Source organism: Perognathus longimembris, chromosome 2 (genome assembly GCF_023159225.1).
Source record: "Perognathus longimembris pacificus isolate PPM17 chromosome 2, ASM2315922v1, whole genome shotgun sequence".
NCBI classification, from domain to species: domain Eukaryota; kingdom Metazoa; phylum Chordata; class Mammalia; order Rodentia; family Heteromyidae; genus Perognathus; species Perognathus longimembris.
Genome location: NC_063162.1, coordinates 84,833,781 through 84,851,348, shown reverse-complemented (window position 1 = coordinate 84,851,348; position 17,568 = coordinate 84,833,781). Strand labels below are relative to the sequence as shown.

Below are 17,568 nucleotides of genomic sequence, written 5' to 3'. Positions count from 1 at the left end.
TTAAAGTGCCTGATCTCACTCAGCCTCATGTGACAAATTTTCAAGACACAAATTTCATCATTTCAGGATTTCTGAGCAGCTCTTGCCATCTGTAAATGGGTGCTTTCATTAATTCTAGTTAACTCAGAAATGAGCATCAAGAATGTACAGGCAATGTAAAACTTTTTAGTTAATAAGGAATATTAGCAACATCTGATCATAGCTGTGTGCCAGAGACAGAACTTGTGCTGGAGTCTAAGGAGTCAGGCTGTTTGGAGAATATTAAAAGAACTCTGAAAAAATTCTTTTTAATAATTTTTTAATAAGGTTTTTCTTTTCTGGGCTAGGGTTTGAGCCCAGGGTCTTTGTGCTTGCTAAGCAGAAGCTCTACAACTGAACCAAACCTCCAGCCCTATTCTGCACTGGTTATTTTTGAGAAGTCTTACTTCCTGCCCAGGCAGTACTTAGGCCATGCTCTGCCTATTTTAGGCTTTCTATCAGCACTGGAATGACAGACATATGCCATTAGGTTCATCATCTTCTGTGGAGCTGGAGTCTTACAGACTTTTCTGCCTGAGCTGGCCTGGAATGACAATTCTCTCATTCCCAAGTAGCTAGAATAATAGACATGAATGTTTGGCTTTTTAGTAAGTTTTAGGCAATAAAAAAAAATCTATGCTTGTTCTCCCAACAAATGAAGTTGAAGATTTATAAATCATTCAGAAGATACAATCAATGGAAATAAATTGCTAATTTTGACAACCTTGGTTTTGGAAACTGATTTTTTTTTTTGCCAGTCCTGGGGCTTGAACTCAGGGCCTTAGTACTGTCTCTGCCTTCTTTTTGCTCAAGGCTAGCACTCTACCACTTGAGCCACAGCACTACTTCTGGCTTTTTCTACATATGTGGTGCTGAGGAATCGAACCCAGGGCTTCATGTGTATGAAGCAAGCACTCTACCACTTGACCATATTCCCAACTCAAAAACTGATTTTTTTTTATCACATGAGTAAGATAATTTCTAGAAAGTAAAATCTTCCCACATATTAATCCAGACTACCAGGTGATTTTCTTGCAAATTAAACAGTAACTTTAATTTGTTTTCTTGCAGTATTAGGACTTAAAGTCAAGACCTCATATTTGTTCTACCATTTGAGCCAGGGTCCCTGTCCATTTTTTTTAATTTTTTTTTAACCTAGATAGGGTCTCATGGTTGTGCTGGTCTTGCATTGGACCACAATCCTCCTTTATTTTGTCTCCCAAGTAGGTGGGATTATAAGTTTGTACCACTATGCCTTGCCAAAAAATTAACTTTTAATAAAGCAATGAAAGAAAGCTGTTTGTGTTCTGTGAACACATACTTGCATAGAAAATGTGTTTTTCAAACACTGCCTATTAGTCTTAGAACATGTAGCAGTAGGTTTATAAAAGTGAGCTTGTTAAAATGTTGGGGTTTTTGTTAGATTAATTCATAAGTCGATTAAAAAATCATGATTAGCATTACAGAATGGGACATCATACAGAGTGTGACATACATGTGTCATTTTGTTGCTTAAGGATCTGGTCACTTTTCTAGGACGCTTTATTATGTAGTTTGTAGTATTTCCTTTTATATATGCTTGCTTTTTAGGCACCAAGATTATGTATACCCATTTATTTATTTATTCACTTTGGTAAGTGTTGGGGCCATGATGGTAGATGAAACCACGTGACCTTTTACCTCCTAGAAACTTCTAACGGTGGAGAAAAAGAATGATAAAAACATCCTCAAATTAATACATATAAAATGTAAACAGAAACATATAGTGGGGCTGAGAATATAGCTTAGTGGTAGAGTGCTTGCCTTGCATGCATGAAGCCCTGGGTTCAATTCCTCAGCACACATAAACAGAAAAAGCTGAAGTGGTGCTGTAGCTCAAGAGGTAGAATACTGGGGCTGGGAAGATGGCCTAGTGGTAAAGTCCTTGCCTCGTATATATGAAGCCCTGGGTTCGATTCCTCAGTACCACATATATAGAAAAAGCCAGAAGTGGCACTATGGCTCAAGTGGTAGAGTGCTAGCCTTGAGCAAAAAGAAGCCAGGGACAGTGCTCAGGCCCTGAGTTCAAGCCCCAGAACTGGCAAAAACAAAACAAAACAAAACAAGAGGTAGAGTGCTAGCTTTGAGCAAAAAGGAAGCCAGGGACAGTGCTCAGTCCCTGAGTCCAAGCCCCAGGACTGGCAAAAAAATAAAATAAAACAAACAAACAAAAATCCCAACATATAGTGCCAGAAGACTATAAATGAAATCTACTGGGTATGGACTGTAGGTCTAAACAAAAAATTGATTTATGTCTCATTTACATCCTATACTCATAGTCAAAAGGTAATATTATATAATACTCTAGTATATCTGGTTTGGGGCTGAGACTTAGCACATTAGATCACATGTAGAATTTTCTCTCCATTGTGGAGCTTCAAGTTTTAGAAACTGAACTAGAAAGGTTTTCCTTCTATTTCCCTTTCCCCAGGACAGCAAATGTACTGATTCATAAGAACAAGAAGTGAAAGGGTTGCGAAAATGGCAAGCCAGAGATAGAGAATATATAAGGAAAACTATCTTTGCTATGTCCAACAGATTATCATGGCACATAGATTGCTCTTTAAAGAAGTTCAATTGGGAAGGAAGAAGAAAAATAGAATGTAAGCTGGAAGATGGCTTGGAGTGAAAGGTTTTCCCTCAGCAACAATAACTGGGGCCTTTCACCTGAGGAGCCCCTCCCCACAGGTGAGGGAAGTCTGTGTGGATGAAAGACTGTTTCAGCTGGTCTGCCTTACTTTGAAACCCATGGTACTTTCAGGGGTTATTATTGAGAATCACTTTCCTTTTTTTCTCCCTGGATAAGACTAATTGGTGCCTTAGGAATGGGAGGGATTATATAATCTGGGAAAGAACCTGAAAGGTAGGCAAAGGTGCTGTTAGGTAAAGGTTTAAAAGATTCTATCTACTTGCAACTTGTGTTAAAATTTGCCATATTGCTGGGTGCCCTGCCTGTAATCCTGGTTACTCAGGAGACAGATCTGATGATGGCAGTTCAAAATCGGTCCAGCCAGGAAAGCCCATGAGACACTTATCTCCAATAAACTACTAAAAAAAAAGAAAAGAAAAGCAGGTAAGCAAATGCAGCAGTGATACTCAGTAGGCAGTATGTTGAAAATGAACTATACAACTATGCGTTGGGGAGGTGTGTTGAGAACTAGGAGAAAATGAGGGAAGAGGGGGCACTGTTCAAAAAGAAATGGCACGGGGCTGGGAATATGGCCTAGTGGCAAGAGTGTTTGCCTCATATACTGGGTTCAATTCCCTAGCACCACATATATAGAAAATGGCCAGAAGTGGCGCTGGGGCTCAAGTGGCAGAGTGCTAGCCTTGAGCAAAAAGAAGCCAGGGACAGTGCTCAGGCCCTAAGTCCAAGGCCCAGGAACTGGCCAAAAAGAAAAGAAAAGAAAAGAAATGACACTCATTACTTCACTTATGTAACTATAACTCCTCTGTGTATCACCTTTATAGTAAGAGGGTTTTTTTGAAAGCCAGAAGTAGAGCTGTGGTTTAAGCAGTGGAACACTAGCCTTGAGCAAAAGAAGCTCAGGCACAGCATCCAGACCTTGGGTTTGAGCTCCAGGACTGGCACACACACACACACACACACACACACACACACACACACACACAATTTGCTATGTTATATTAAAAAATCTCAAAATTCAACTTTTCCAAACAACTAATAAAATATGTTAAACACCCTTCTAAAGAACTTAGTTTAGGTCTGGAAATGTGGCTTAGTGGTAGAGTGCTTGCCTAGCATTCATGAAGCTCTGGGTTTGAATCCTGAGTACCATATAAACAGAAAAAGCTAGAAGTGGTGCTGTGGCTCAAGTGGTAGAGTGCTAGTCTTGAGTATAAGAAGCTCAGGCACAGTGCCCAGGCCCTGAGTTCTGGCCCCAGAATGGGCAAAAAACAAACAAAACAAAAACAAAACCCCTCAGGCACTGGCAGATCATTCCTTCAATTCTAGCTACTCAGGAGGCTGAGATCTGAGGACAGCAGTTGGAAGCCAGCCCAGCCAGGCAAGAAAGTCTGCGAGGCTCTTATTGCCAATAAAACTACTCAGAAAAAGCTAGAAGTAGTGCTGTGGCTCAAGTGGTAGAGCACAAGCCTTGGGCACAAAGAAGTTCAGGACAGTGCCCAGGTCCTGAGTTGAAGCTCCAGGACTGACAAAACAAAAGAATTCAGCTTAAGGACTTATTATAATAACTTTATATTTTCTTTTGTCCTATGGCAAGATTAGCTTTCCATGGTCTCTTATGGGAATAACAGTATTTCTTTCATCTACTAAATGCAATGCTAAGTGGTAATAAATCATTGCTCATTGAATTCTACAACCTCAACTACCTTAGCCAAGAAATTCTAACTCCTATGCATCATAATTAACATCAAATAACAGCATAAAATTGCAGTATAATAAAGGTCTATATGTCACTAACTGTAGGTTGTCAGAATTATATTAATTTCCTGAGCTTAAGAAGAAAAAAGAAAAAAAAATAACCAACACAGATTTGACCTATGAGGCCAAAGGAAGTGTTGTATCCCTCTGAGTCCAGTCAGTAGAGAGAAACTACCACACAGGGGCTGGGAATGTGGCTTAGTGGTACAGTGCTTGCCTAGCATGCATGAAGCCCTGAGTTTGTTCCTCGGTACCACATAAACAGAAAAAGCTGGAAGTGGCACTGTGGCTTAAGTGTTAGAGTGCTAGCCTTGAGCAAAAGAAAGTTAGGGATAGTGACCAGGCCTTGAGTTCAAGGCCCAAGGCTGGTAAAGAAAAAGAGAGAGTGGGGGGGCGGCGCACAAAGAGAAACCACACAGTTATTTGAACAGGGAAATTTTAATTTAGAGAATTAGCCATATCAGGCTCAGTTTAGTAGGAAGAATAAAGGAGACTTCAAGGAATGTAGCAATGACAGTTTGACAGTTACAAGGAACAGACACTACTTCCAGGGCTGAAAGAGAATACTCAAATAAGAATACTTCTTAGGACTCAAATCTAAGCCTTAGAGAGGGCATGGCTGAAGGTCACTGAGTGAAGAAATCCCTCAGAGAAATCCTTATGCCCCTGTGCTGGTGGACTTGCCAGAAATCCACCATCTGAAACTTTGGCTAGGTAGCAACCGTCTGGAATTTGCTGGAAATCTTCCGGCTATGCTGTGTTGAAAATTTGCTCTCTTTATTATCTGGAACTTGCTGAAAATATGCCCTCTATGTTTCTGGGAGAGCTGTTCCCAGCACAGTATTTCACTGGAGGTGTTCCTCCAAAAGCTGCCTAGAGGGGAACATGGGGGATAGGGACATGGAACCAAGGGGAGTGAGTTGCAGGGTACTACTGAGTGCTGGATGCTGAGTGCTGACTGACTAAGGGTCACACCTAAGTCCCTAGCACTGAGAATGCTCTGGATACTGGAGACACTGAGTAGGTGTAGGATATGAACACTGGAGAAACCATATGTTGCAAAAGGAATGTTGAACTAATACATAGGAACTAGGAAGCAAAATCCTTTTCTCTTGTGTCTCTCACTAACAAAACTTAACATTGTGCCCACCGGCCAAGGAAAGGATTTAAAGAATTCAAGTGCATTTTCAAAGAATAGGTAAAAAAAAAAAAAGGTGAATTTAGAAGTGGTAGGCATTGTATTGATATTTGGTGAGATACTCATCCTTCATTTCAGGCTACTCCTCCAAGTTTTAGGCTCCTCAAAATATGTTTTAATGTTTTTATGAAATAGGTAGGTAAATGGCTGGACTTTTCAATCATGGATACATTTTTGAATACTAGAGAAGGGATGAGATGTGATAGCACTTTAGCTTAGCATCCATGGGAGGTACATGGATATTAACATGGACTTGTCTAGAGCACACTTTGCACATTTTGGCTTTAATGCCAGCTGTTTTGGCTTGATCCAATGACAGTCAGACCAAAGTGGGATGAAATAGGTGGGAAATGGTAAGGTGCAATATTCAAAATTGTGGAACTGAGGTTTGTGAAAGTAAAGTAGGAGAGGGACCCTGATTGCTGTGAAGAAATGCAGTGAGGCAGTTTTGTTATCTATCCATCTGTAGGCCGGGTAGACTACATAGCTTATCCTATCTTATCCTCTCTATTTGTCTGCCTATCTATTTATCTATCTTTAAAATAAATGGAAAAGACTTTAGGGTATTTAAAAGACAAAGGGATACATCCAGTGGAGATATGGAGGGTTTGAATATGAAAAAGAGGCCCTAAGAAAGGGGCAGGGGGTGGGATCTATGAAAATAATAACACATTTCAACTTAAAACTTTGATGGAACCTTTTTAAGGGCCGGCCTTGAGAAAATTATCTTGCTAAGTTTTTTAAGGTAACTTATTAACATCGATATGCAAGTGACTCATAAAATAAAGAAATTTAATAAGATGAACACTGCCTGGGCAGAAGCTTGTTTACATAACGCCCATAAGAATGCAAAGCAGTACATTGGCCTTTACTCTTCTCAGTAAGATAAAGAAGAGAAGTTTGGGAATATTTATATCCCAGTGGTCTCTTACTGACACAGGAACAAAAAACACTCTGGGGAGCCAGGTGGGCAATGATTTACTCAAGTTTAAACGTCTCTCTGCATGCTTTGGTTGTTCATAAATCATAGCCTCTCCTCTTCATAGTTCAAGAAACTTCAGAAGATACTCACTTTTATCTTTAAGAAAAAATTTGCCTCACTGGTACTGGTGGCTCTCTCCTGTAATCCTAGCTACTGAGGGGGCTGAGATCTGTGTATCACAGCTCAAAGCCAGCTCAGACAGAAAAGTTTGTGAGAATGTTATCTCTAACCACCAAAAAGAGCCAAAAGTAGAGATGTGGCTCAAGTAGTACAATACTAGCTTCAAGTACAAAAGCTCAGGTATAATGCCTGGGACTGGCACCAAAAAGAAAAAAGGAAGGAAGGAAGGAAGGAAGGAAGGAAGGAAGGAAGGAAGGAAGGAAGGAAGGAAGGAAGGAAGGGAGAAAGAAATTGCATGGTTTTCCCAGAAATAATCTTTAGTGGTAAAACAGATGATAATCAGGGGCTGGGAATGTGGCTTAGTGGTAGAGTGCTTGTCTAGTGAGCACAAAGCCCTGAGTTCAGTTCCTCAGTACCACATAAACAGAAAAAGCTGGGAGTGGTGCTGTGGCTCAAGTGTTAGGGTGCTAGCCTTGAGCAAAAGAAGCCAGGGACAGTGCTCAGGCCCTGAGTCTAGTTCCCAGGACTGGCAACAAACAAACAAAAACCATATGATAATCAGAATCTATAAAATGTTTATTTGATGAAATTGCACTGACTGTGCAACATCAGAAGGCAAGAAAATTTGGGTACTAGAAGTGAAACAAATGTTTAGGATGTGGGTAAAGAAATGGTAGTTCATGGACTCTACACTGAGGAAGCCTTCTGAGGAAAAAAAATAATGGATTAGATATCCTGATGACTTTGGAAAAAAGCTTTAGTGGGCATATATGAATAAGCAAGTTAGAAGAAAAGGAGGCCAAAAGATAGGATGCTTGGTTTTGAAAGTTATGAGGAGATCAAATGTATGATCACAGAAATAAGTACTTATTGAAGAAAATATTGGAGATGAGGGATTCAAGAAAGTAAAAGGTTTGGATATTGTCCTTGTAAGTTTGATCTCATCCACAAAGGAACTGAAGATGTTTGTATGCAGAAGAGATTGCAGTAGGAGAGTACCCAACTTGGAGACCTGATGACAGCTGTTAGGATGGCAGAGGAGGAAATAAGCAAATAGCATGTAACTCAAAGGATCAATTTAAAGACTTTAGAAAAAGCATTTAGGGTAATGACAGGGATGCAACAAGGACAATTTTTGTATCAGAAACATCTAACAGGGCCTGGGAATGTGGCTTAGTGGTAGAGGACTTGCCTAGCATACATGAAGCCCTGGGTTCAATTCTTCAGCACCACATACACAGAAAAAGCCGAAAGTGGCACTGTGGCTTAAGTGGTAGAGTGCCTTGAGCAAAAGGAAACCAGGGACAGTGGTCAGGCCCTGAGTCCAAGCCCTAAGACTGGCAAAAACAAACAAACAAACAAACAAAAAAAACCTAACAGGAAAAAAACCCTCAAAAAAGGGGGAGGAGGGAGGGGGGAATGAGGGAGGAGGTAACAAACAGTACAAGAAATGTATCCAATGCCTAACCTGTGAAACTGTAACTTCTTTGTACATCAGTTTGACAATAAAAATTAAAAAAAAATAAAGGGTAAGTTTTAGGGTAAAGTTGAATTTTCCACTAATAAGTAGAAGCAAAATAAACGTCAAGACAAAAAAAAACCCTCAAAATAAAAACCCAAGTAAAAACATCTAAGAGCTAGAGTATGAGAAAAACCCCCAACAATATATGTTTTGGAGTATTTGAATTATTTTCTTCTCTATTTAAAACCTATTATTATCCAAACTCCATCCTGAAAAGCTTTCTTTTTAGCTGGAATGCCAGTACTTGAAAGATAGAGGGTCATCCTGACTACAAAATGAGTTTTCCCACTGTTTATGGTAAAAAAAAGCTACAAGACATGATAGGAAATGTGTGAACTTTGGAGTCAGACTTCCTTTTAGGTCTAATTATTTTTTCTTTGACTTACAAATGATTCACCTTTTCTGAGTCCCCATTTCTCAACAAAATGGGAATATTTTTTAACTTACAAGAGAGTTACTGTGAGGAGTGGAGTGCACTAAGCAGCACATGCCTGGAAAGTATTCAGTATTCCATGAATGAAATTACTATTGGTGTGATTACTGATCTTCTTCCTAACTCCTTTGCATAAGCTCTTGCATTCTGATCGGGAAATTCACTTCCTATAATTTCTCATTACAACCCTAACATAACAGTGTAGGCCTGCCGGTTCCATTAAAAGTATACTGTTCATATAAGATTATTTATTTATTGGTCATTCCTGGGGCTTACACTCAGGGCCTGTGTATTGTCTTCCTTTTGCTCAAGGCTAGCACTCTATCACTTGAGCCACAACAACCCTTTTGGCTTTTTCTGTTTATATGGTGCTGAGGAATTAAACCCAGGGTGTCATGCATGCTAGGCATGCATCTACTACTAAGCCACATTCCCAGCTCCTGTTCATAAGTCTATACTGACTTCTCCAATCTCTGACTATCTTACTATTTATGAGCTATTTTTTCTTCCCTATATAAAGGCATGTCTTTTAGTTGAAGTCTCCATATTTTTCCAATGAAAACAGAAGCTAGGTAGGTCATGACAACTGGTCAGAGGTTGCTTGAAAGTATAATTGCTCCCAAGATTGTGGGGGTTGCTCAGTGATTTACTCTCCAATAATTCTTTAATAGGTCTGCAATACCTTATCGCCATTTTGAAATTTAAAAAGCACTAATAGCTATTTATTTATTTGTAGATTTGTTGGTAAAACCTGTCCTGATAGGACTCATTTGTTATTACCACTTGACTTCAACCAAACCCATGGTGGCAAATAGCAAAACCTGATTTGAATTGTAGTAAGACTATATGCTTCATTTATCTTAGCCTGATAATTCATTTTTTTCCCCTGAAAAGAATGTCAAATTGATTATACAGTGATGATGCAGACCCCATAGGATGTAAAGTATACCTCTCTAAAAATCTGAAGTTGAAGCAGTCGGGTGTTTCCTCAAACAATTAAACATAGACATACCCTGTGACCCAGCCACACCACTCTTAGGCATTTATACTGAGCAATAGGAACCAGGATATGACAAGGATGCCTGTATCTCCATGTTCATTGCTGCACTGTTCACAGCCAAGATATGGAAACAACTCAGATGCCAGACTACAGATGGATTAAAAAAAGTGGTACCTATATACAAGGGAATTTTACACAGTCATTTGAAAAGATAAGGGCATTTGCTGGGAAATGGATGGAACTAGAACAAATCATGTTGAGTGAGATAGGCCAAGAACAGAGAGACAAAAAGTATGGTCTCCTTGTTATGCAGGTGTTAGATTTAAAATGCAATGAGATAGAACAAAGTAAACAGGACTCAAGATACTAAAATACAGTGCAAACAAAAGAGGACAGCCTTGGAAGAAAGGCACCAAATAGCAAGACCCAACCACCTCTTAGAACCCCAAAGATAAGGAAAGTAGGGTCCTATCTGAAAATGTCCTATTATTTTTAGATGATTCTATATTCCCTATCTCATATATGGGATACGCACAAGCACACCAGAGGAAAGCTGGGAGGGCACAGAATGAGTGGAAAGCGGGTAAAAAAGTAATAATATAGCAGAGGGGACCTTCAGCTACATTGGACATAGATGAAAGTGGGTGGGGATGGGATGGAGGGAATGAGAGTAAAAGAGGGAACAGATGTTACTAAACAAAAGGAAAGTAATGTGCATACCACCCGAAATCGAGGAAATGGTTTTTCTTTTCTTTTTTTTGGCCAGTCCTGGGGCCTGAGCACTGTCCCTGGCTTTGTTTTTGCTCAAGGCTAGTAGCACTCTGCCAACTTGAGCCACAGCGCCACTTCTGGCCCTTTCTATATATGTGGTGCTGAGGAATCGAACTTAGCGCTTCATGTATACGAGGCAAGAACTCTTGCCACTAGGCCATATTCCCAGCCCAAGGAAATGGTTTTATTATTAAAGTTCATAGTCTTCGTAAGCTATGTAGAGTAAAATGATAATTTCCATCATTGTGAAGGTTAAAATATGTACTGTGAAATATACATAGTAACTTAAACTCAATAAGAAGTTGAATCTAGCAGAAAGGCCTCATACAAGAAATTGTGAGGGCTGGGAATATGGCCTAGTGGCAAGAGCGCTTGCCTCCTACACATGAAGCTCTCTGTTTGATTCCCCAGCACCACGTATATGGAAAACGGCCAGAAGGGGTGCTGTGGCTCATGTGGCAGAGTGCTAGCCTTGAGCAGGAAGAAGCCAGGGAAGGTGCTCAGGCCCTGAGTCCAAGGCCCAGGACTGGCCAAAAATAAAAAAATAAAAAAATTGTGAGTTCATACCTCATTGCCGCAGATATAATAAGCGAATTTTGAAGAATTCAATGAAATACTGAAAGAATATTTATCTTTCTATGAGAAGCACACTCTAAAAATTCAAGGAACCATTAAAAGAAATAAAACAAATCAAAATTAAAAAAATAAAGAACTTTTGGGGAAAATTCAAGAAATTATTAAGACTAACATAGGGCTGAAGGTATGATAAGAATTCCTGGCTGGGAATGTGTCTTAGGGGTACAGTGCTTGCCTAGCATGCATGAATCCCTGGGTTAGATTCCTCAGTAGCACATGAACAGAAAAGGCCACAAGTTGTGCTATAGCTCAAGTGGTAGAGTGCTAGCCAGGAGCACAGAGAGGCTTAGGGACAGAGCCCAGGCCTTGAGTTCAAGCTCCAGGACAGCCACCCCCCCCCCCATGCAAAAAAAGAATTCCTGAGTGTGCAAGGCTCTGAATTCAAACCCAAGTACTGCCCAAATAAAGAATGCATAAAAAATCCAAAAGACCAAACCAAAATAAAAATACCCGCACGTATTTTTTATTACGGTTTCTGTAAGGTCCACTTCAGAAGGGCTCCAAGCAGATGCCCCCACCTGTTTTAAGTCTTTGCCTAGTACCTGTTACCTAGGTAACTGGCACACCTGGAGGCAGTTACCTCCTCCTTCTCTGAGGTCAGATCCAATCCACCTGGCCTTATCTCCCACGTTTTCCTGTACAGTCCGGCTCAACATAGTCCTCTCTTTCCTTTTCTCTCTCTTTCTCTTCTTCCTTTCTCTCTCTGCCCCTTCATCATGTGTGGGCTGGCAGTTTGCTCCCCTCCCCCCCAGTAAACTCCTTTCTGCCTGAACCATGTTGGAGGGGTTCCATTCCCGCGAACCTTACAGTTTCTATTGTTTTTATATTTTATTTTATTTCATTAGTTGAAAGTTACTGCAGGGCTGAGAATGTGGCTCAGTGGTAGAGTGCATGCCTAGAATATATGAAGCCCTGGGTTTGATTCCACGGTACCACAAAAACAGAAAAAGCCGGCAGTGGCACTGTGGCTCACATGGTAGAGCCAAATAAGCTCAAGAACAGTGCTCTGGGCCTCAGTTCAAGCCCCAGGACTAGCCGAAAAACAAGAGAAAGAAAGAAAGACTGCAGTTTGAAGTTTATTACCCATAAGTAAGCGATGACAACTGAAGTGTGTTTATAAAGCTCACATTAATCCCTCCCCTTTTTTGGTTGGTCGTTATCACTTTGAGCCACAGTGCCTCTAGCAGTTTTCTGGAGGTTTATGGGAGATAGGAGTCTCGGGGACTTCCTTGCCGGGGCTGGCTTTGAGCCGCGATCCTCACATCTCAGCCTCCAGAGTAGATAGGGTGACAGGCGTGAGCCACCAGCACCCGGCTCCCCCTTTTCCACTTTCCATATATTTACTTTTTTAAAAGTGGTTATTTTTATTAGGTTGCTGCCACGAACGTTGGTGAGTACTTATGTCGACAGGTAATTTCTTCATCTGTAAAATTAGAAGGCTTTGACTAAACCGTGCGTAAAGGTTCTCCTGGATTTGTAGAGAAGATCAAGTACAGCAAACCATTCAAGACCAAGTTCAAAGATCTCAACACTGGGGAAATCCCCTCGCCGCAGGATGGGCGGGCCAAACGCGTCCGGCAGCGGAAGTGACCGCCCCGCGAGGGCGGAAGTGACGTGGCACGGGGCCTGCTGTGAGGGTAGGTGTTGCCGGTCAGTAGAGGGAGGCGGTGGTGGTGGCGGAAGAGGTTCGACGGCTGATGGCGGCTCAGGACTGGAAACTTGTTTAACGTCCCTCTCGTCTCGGGAGTCCCTCACTGGGTAAGCTGCATTCTGGTCCATCCAGTCTTCCGTGGCAGAGCGAGCCCCCCTCCCTCGGGCTGGAGCTCTGGGGGTACTCGTGCTACGCTCCCAGCCCGTAGAACCTGGGGGGCCTGGCGGGGCTGGGGCGACGCGGCGACGCGGCGGCCGGGTGACAATGCTCCCCTTCCCAAGGACGAACCTGCTTTCCCTGCCTGCGGTGGTGTCGGACGGGGCGCCGGCGACGCCGGTCCGCTGTGGAGTCGGGGAAGCGGGTGGTGACAAGCGGCTCCGCCGTGCGGGAGGCCGCGGGCTGGGCCTCGGCGGTGAGGAGGCTCGCGGGACCTAGGGTCGGACCCGGGTCGGGGGACGAGGCGACTCTGGTCACAGGGGACTGTCGTGAGGACCGTGCGGGTGTTGGCGGAGTCGGAGAAGGCTGACCCGAGCCCGGGCGAGACAAACCCCAGTGTTTTGGTCTGAGCCGCTGGCGGTGGCGGCGGAGGCGGAGGCGGAGCCGTCGGTGCCCTCCTTGTTGGAGGGACGAAGGTCTCGGCCAGCCGGCTTAAGCGATTAGTGTGGTCTTCATCTCTTTGTAAAGGGCTTTTCGTACCTTGTGCTGGAAGGAGGAGTCGTCCTTTTTGTGTTTTTCCTTCCGCCCCCTTTTTGGTCAGCTTGTCTGGATTTCACAACTGCACCTCCGTACCCGCCCCCCCCCCCCCCCCGGCGCCCAGTGCCAGGAGTTGTTTGGACAAGTCCACGGTGGTGCGCTCGTCCCTACTTGCGCCGATCGATCGCTGGGCCTCGAGGGTACAGTTAGAGCTTAGCTGGGTGCCGGGGTGTTATTCTCTACTAAAAAAATACACATGGTACTTCATGAAAAGTTTGATTGGAAGACGTTTGTGGCTTCAGCTTTTATATGTTTTAGGCTTTATAAAGTAGTTATAAGTTGGTATGTTAAAAATGTAGATGAGATTTTTTTCATTAATTTTTTTTATTATCTTAAGGGCGATGTACCAGAGGGGTTACAGTTACATAAATCAGGTAGAGGACATTTATTTGTGGACAATGTCACTCCTTCCCTCTCCCAAGAGGAATTTTTTTTTTTGGCCAGTCCTGGTGCTTGAACTCGGCCTGAGCACTGTCCCTGGCTTCTTTTTGCTCAAGGCTAGCACTCTACCACTTGAGCCACAGCACCACTTCTGGCCTTTTTGTATATATGTGGTGCTGAGGAATTGAACCCAGGGCTTCAGGTATATGAGACAAGCACTCTTGCCACTAGGCCATATTCCTAGGCCCCCAAGAGGAAATATTTTTATCTCTGCATTCTGCTGTTAACATTCCCACAAGTATTAATTACAGTTTTGATGCACAATTCTAAAAACGTTTTAAAAAGATAAATTTTAGTACTTTAAAGTAGGCTGATTATCTTCATGTTGATTATCCTTTGGTATAAAGGAGGGCTGAGTCAAAAAGTTCTGTTCATAATGTTCTTACAAATGAACTTTATTTTATTTATTTACTAAAGAAGTGTTTCTATTCCTGAATCAATTTTATTTTTTAACCTGAAAACCTTGTGTCTCTCTCTAGTGCTGTTATTACAGTGTGCCACCACTTTGGCTAAACTTGACTTTCTGAAGGATTATTTGATTATAGTAGAATTTCCTTAAAAAATATCAGTTAAATTTCAATAGTCTTTGTAGTAATTGTTTTTAGTCACCCCCCCCACTCCTACCCACCCATTTTGTGTGTGTGTGTGTGTGTGTGTGTGGCACTACTGGGGCTTGCTTTCTGCAGGCAGGTACACTGCTGCTGAGCCAAGCCTGCAGCTCGAGTGTTTTTTTTTTTTTTTTTTTTTTTGGGTACATCTTAGGGCTTGAGCTCTGGGCCTGGGCACTGTCCCTGAGCTCTTAAGCTCTAGGCTAGTGCTTTACCACTTGAGCCACATGGCCACTTCTGATTTTCTCGCGGCTAATTGGAGATAAGAATTTCATAGACTTTCCTATCCTGGCTGGCTTTGAATAACATTCCTCAGATCTCAGCCTCCTGAGTAGCTAGGATTACGAGCGTGAGCCACCGGTGCCTGGCACATTGGTTATTTTTGAGATAGGGTTTGGCAAACAGCCTGGCACTCCTGGGCCACTACTACCCATTTCTATTTCCCAGGATGACCAGCTGTTGGTGAGGATGAGAGGAACATTTTGCTTGGGCTATCCTTCACCATGATCTTCTCTGTTTTACTCTCTCAAGTAGCTAGTGTGAGCCACCAGTGCTTTTGGCTCTAACCAACACATACTTTTTTTTTAAATTAAATTTTATTGACAAGGTGATGTAAGGAGAGGGGGTATCATTACATAATAAGGTAGTGAGTACATGTCTTGTCATATTTGTTACACCCTCCCTCATTTTTCTTTCCCTTCCTTAGTTCAGATAAGCATATATACAATATCCAGTGTACCAAATCATATACAGTAACCACGTGGGGTACGCCAAAGGAAACTCACCTAGAACATTAAATGTAATGACAACAATAAAGTCCTCCTGTGTCCTTCTCTTGGAGTTCTTTTTGCTTATCCTCATATATTCACGTGTATATAGCTGTTGAGCTATTGTGATCCTCTGATAGTTCTATCCTAGACCTTTTTATGTTTGTTTAGTAGTTGTTTGGTTTTAGATACATAATGTAAAGTCGCTGACCCAAACATGTGGAAATACCATTTGAAAAGAACTTTACTGTTTTGCAAACATGGTCTCTACTGTTCTTCCCCCTCCAACAATCATATATCAAGGAGACCATGCACCTTTGTTCTCTGTGTTCTGGGCTTGTCTCGCTCAACATTATTTGTTCGAGATCTGACCATTTCCCTGCGAATGCCATTATTTTATCATTTCTAATCACTGTGTAGTATTCAATTGTGTACAGGTACCACATTTTTTGGATCCATTTATCTGTGGTGGGGCATCTGGGTTGTTTCCATATATATATATATATATATATATTTTTTTTTTTTGTGCCAGTCCTGGGCCTTGGGCTCAGGGACTGAGTACTGTCCCTGGCTTCTTTTTGCTTAAGGCTAGCACTCTGCCACTTGAGCCACAGTGCCACTTCTGGCCATTTTCTATATTTGTGGTGCTGGGGAATCGAACCCTGGGCTTCATGTATACAAGGCAAGCACTCTTGCCACTAGGCCATATTCCCAGCCCTCCATATTTTTTTGTGTGCACAAATGTTCACAACAGTTTTTTTCATAATACTCTCAAACCAGAAATATTTCAAACATCCATCAATAGGTGTTGGATAGCAAATTATATCCATCAAGTGTAATCCTCCTCAATAACTAAAAGAATGAACCAATTCTTTTTTTTTTTTTTTGGCCAGTCTTGGACCTTGAACTCAGGGCCTGAGCACTGTCCCTGGCTTCTTTTTGCTCAAGGCTAGCACTCTGCCACTTGAGCCACAGCGCCACCTCTGGCCATTTTCTATATATGTGGTGCTGGGGAATCAAACCGAGAGCTTCATGTGTAGGAGGCAAGCACTCTTGCCACTAGGCCATATCCCCAGCCCTCAGTTCTTGAACCACATGCTTATTAGCAGGGCATCAATGCCCTGAACGTTTAGCTTGTGGAGACCCTCACCATTGGCTATGATGATTTCTTGGGAAAGGCCAGTGACTAAGGAAAATAGTGTCCAAAAAAAAAAAAAAAAAGGCTCATTAGCAGAGTTAGTTGCATAGTGCTAAGACATCCTGAAGAAGTTTATGAAAAGGAATCGAAGGAACCAGGATGCCCTGAGAGAGGAAGGAAGATCTGAGGATGGCCTTGACCTCTGAGAGGACATTGGCCGCTAAGGCAAGAAGGCTTTCTAGGAGCAGGCAATGGGGAATGGGGTTGTGGAGGTAGGACAGAAACTGTCTTCAGGACAAACCAGCAAATAGATCATTCACAGTGTTACCAAAGCAAGCCAAAGCGGGGAGTCCTGGAAGCTCCCACCCGCAGTGCTGACAATATCACATGCATATAAAATATTGTCTCAGGTAGACTTTTCTAGATGGTTTGCTTCTGAGTAGCCTCTTCTCCCCAGAAGGCCTATATATAGCTAGAATGAGACCAAATTGCCAGATGCCAGTGGTTCAACCCCATAATCCTAACTACTCAGTAGGCTGAGATCTGAGGATTGCAGTTTGTTTCCATATTTTTGCTATTGTGAATTGTGCAGCGATAAACATGTATGTGCAGATGTCTTTATGGTATCCTGGGACTTGTTCAGGATAGATGCCTAGGAGTGGTATGGCTGGGTCATAGGGTATGTCTATGCTGAGCTTTTTGAGGAACCTCCATAGTGTTCTCCAAAGTGATTGTACTAATTTGCACTCCCACCAACAGTGGAGAAGGGTTCCTCTTTGCCAACATCCCCTCCAGCATTTGTTATTGTCTGAGAATTTGTTATTGTCAGAGAATAGGCCGTTGTAACTAGAGTGAGGTGGTATCTCAGGGTTGTTTTTGTTTGCATTTCCTTTACTGCCAGGGATGTTGAACATTTCCTCATGTTTCTTTGCCATTTTTATTTCTTCTCCTGTGAAGTCTCTCTTTAGCTCCTTTGCCCATTTAATAATTGGTTTACTGGGTTTGGAGGGGGTTAGTTTTTTGAGTTCTCTGTAGATGACAGATATTAGGCATTTGTCTGTTGTTGTGCTGGTGAAGGTCCTTTCC

At 42.2% G+C, this 17,568-nt stretch overlaps 1 protein-coding gene and 1 pseudogene across 2 annotated transcripts in view; one reads left to right on the top strand and one right to left on the bottom strand.

Annotated features, from left to right (window-relative positions):
* LOC125344965 overlaps window positions 1–12,903 on the bottom strand; it is a 30,783-nt pseudogene extending 17,880 nt beyond the window's left edge.
* The window catches only part of Tax1bp1 (Tax1 binding protein 1), a 73,159-nt gene continuing 68,294 nt past the window's right edge, over window positions 12,704–17,568 (top strand). Inside the window, exon 1 of one of the 2 annotated variants that reach the window (XM_048339620.1) lies at window positions 12,704–12,882. The gene's annotated coding sequence lies outside the window, so the exon portion shown is untranslated. The remainder of the gene's footprint in view (window positions 12,883–17,568) is intronic. The other variant, XM_048339619.1, reaches the window with a different exon arrangement.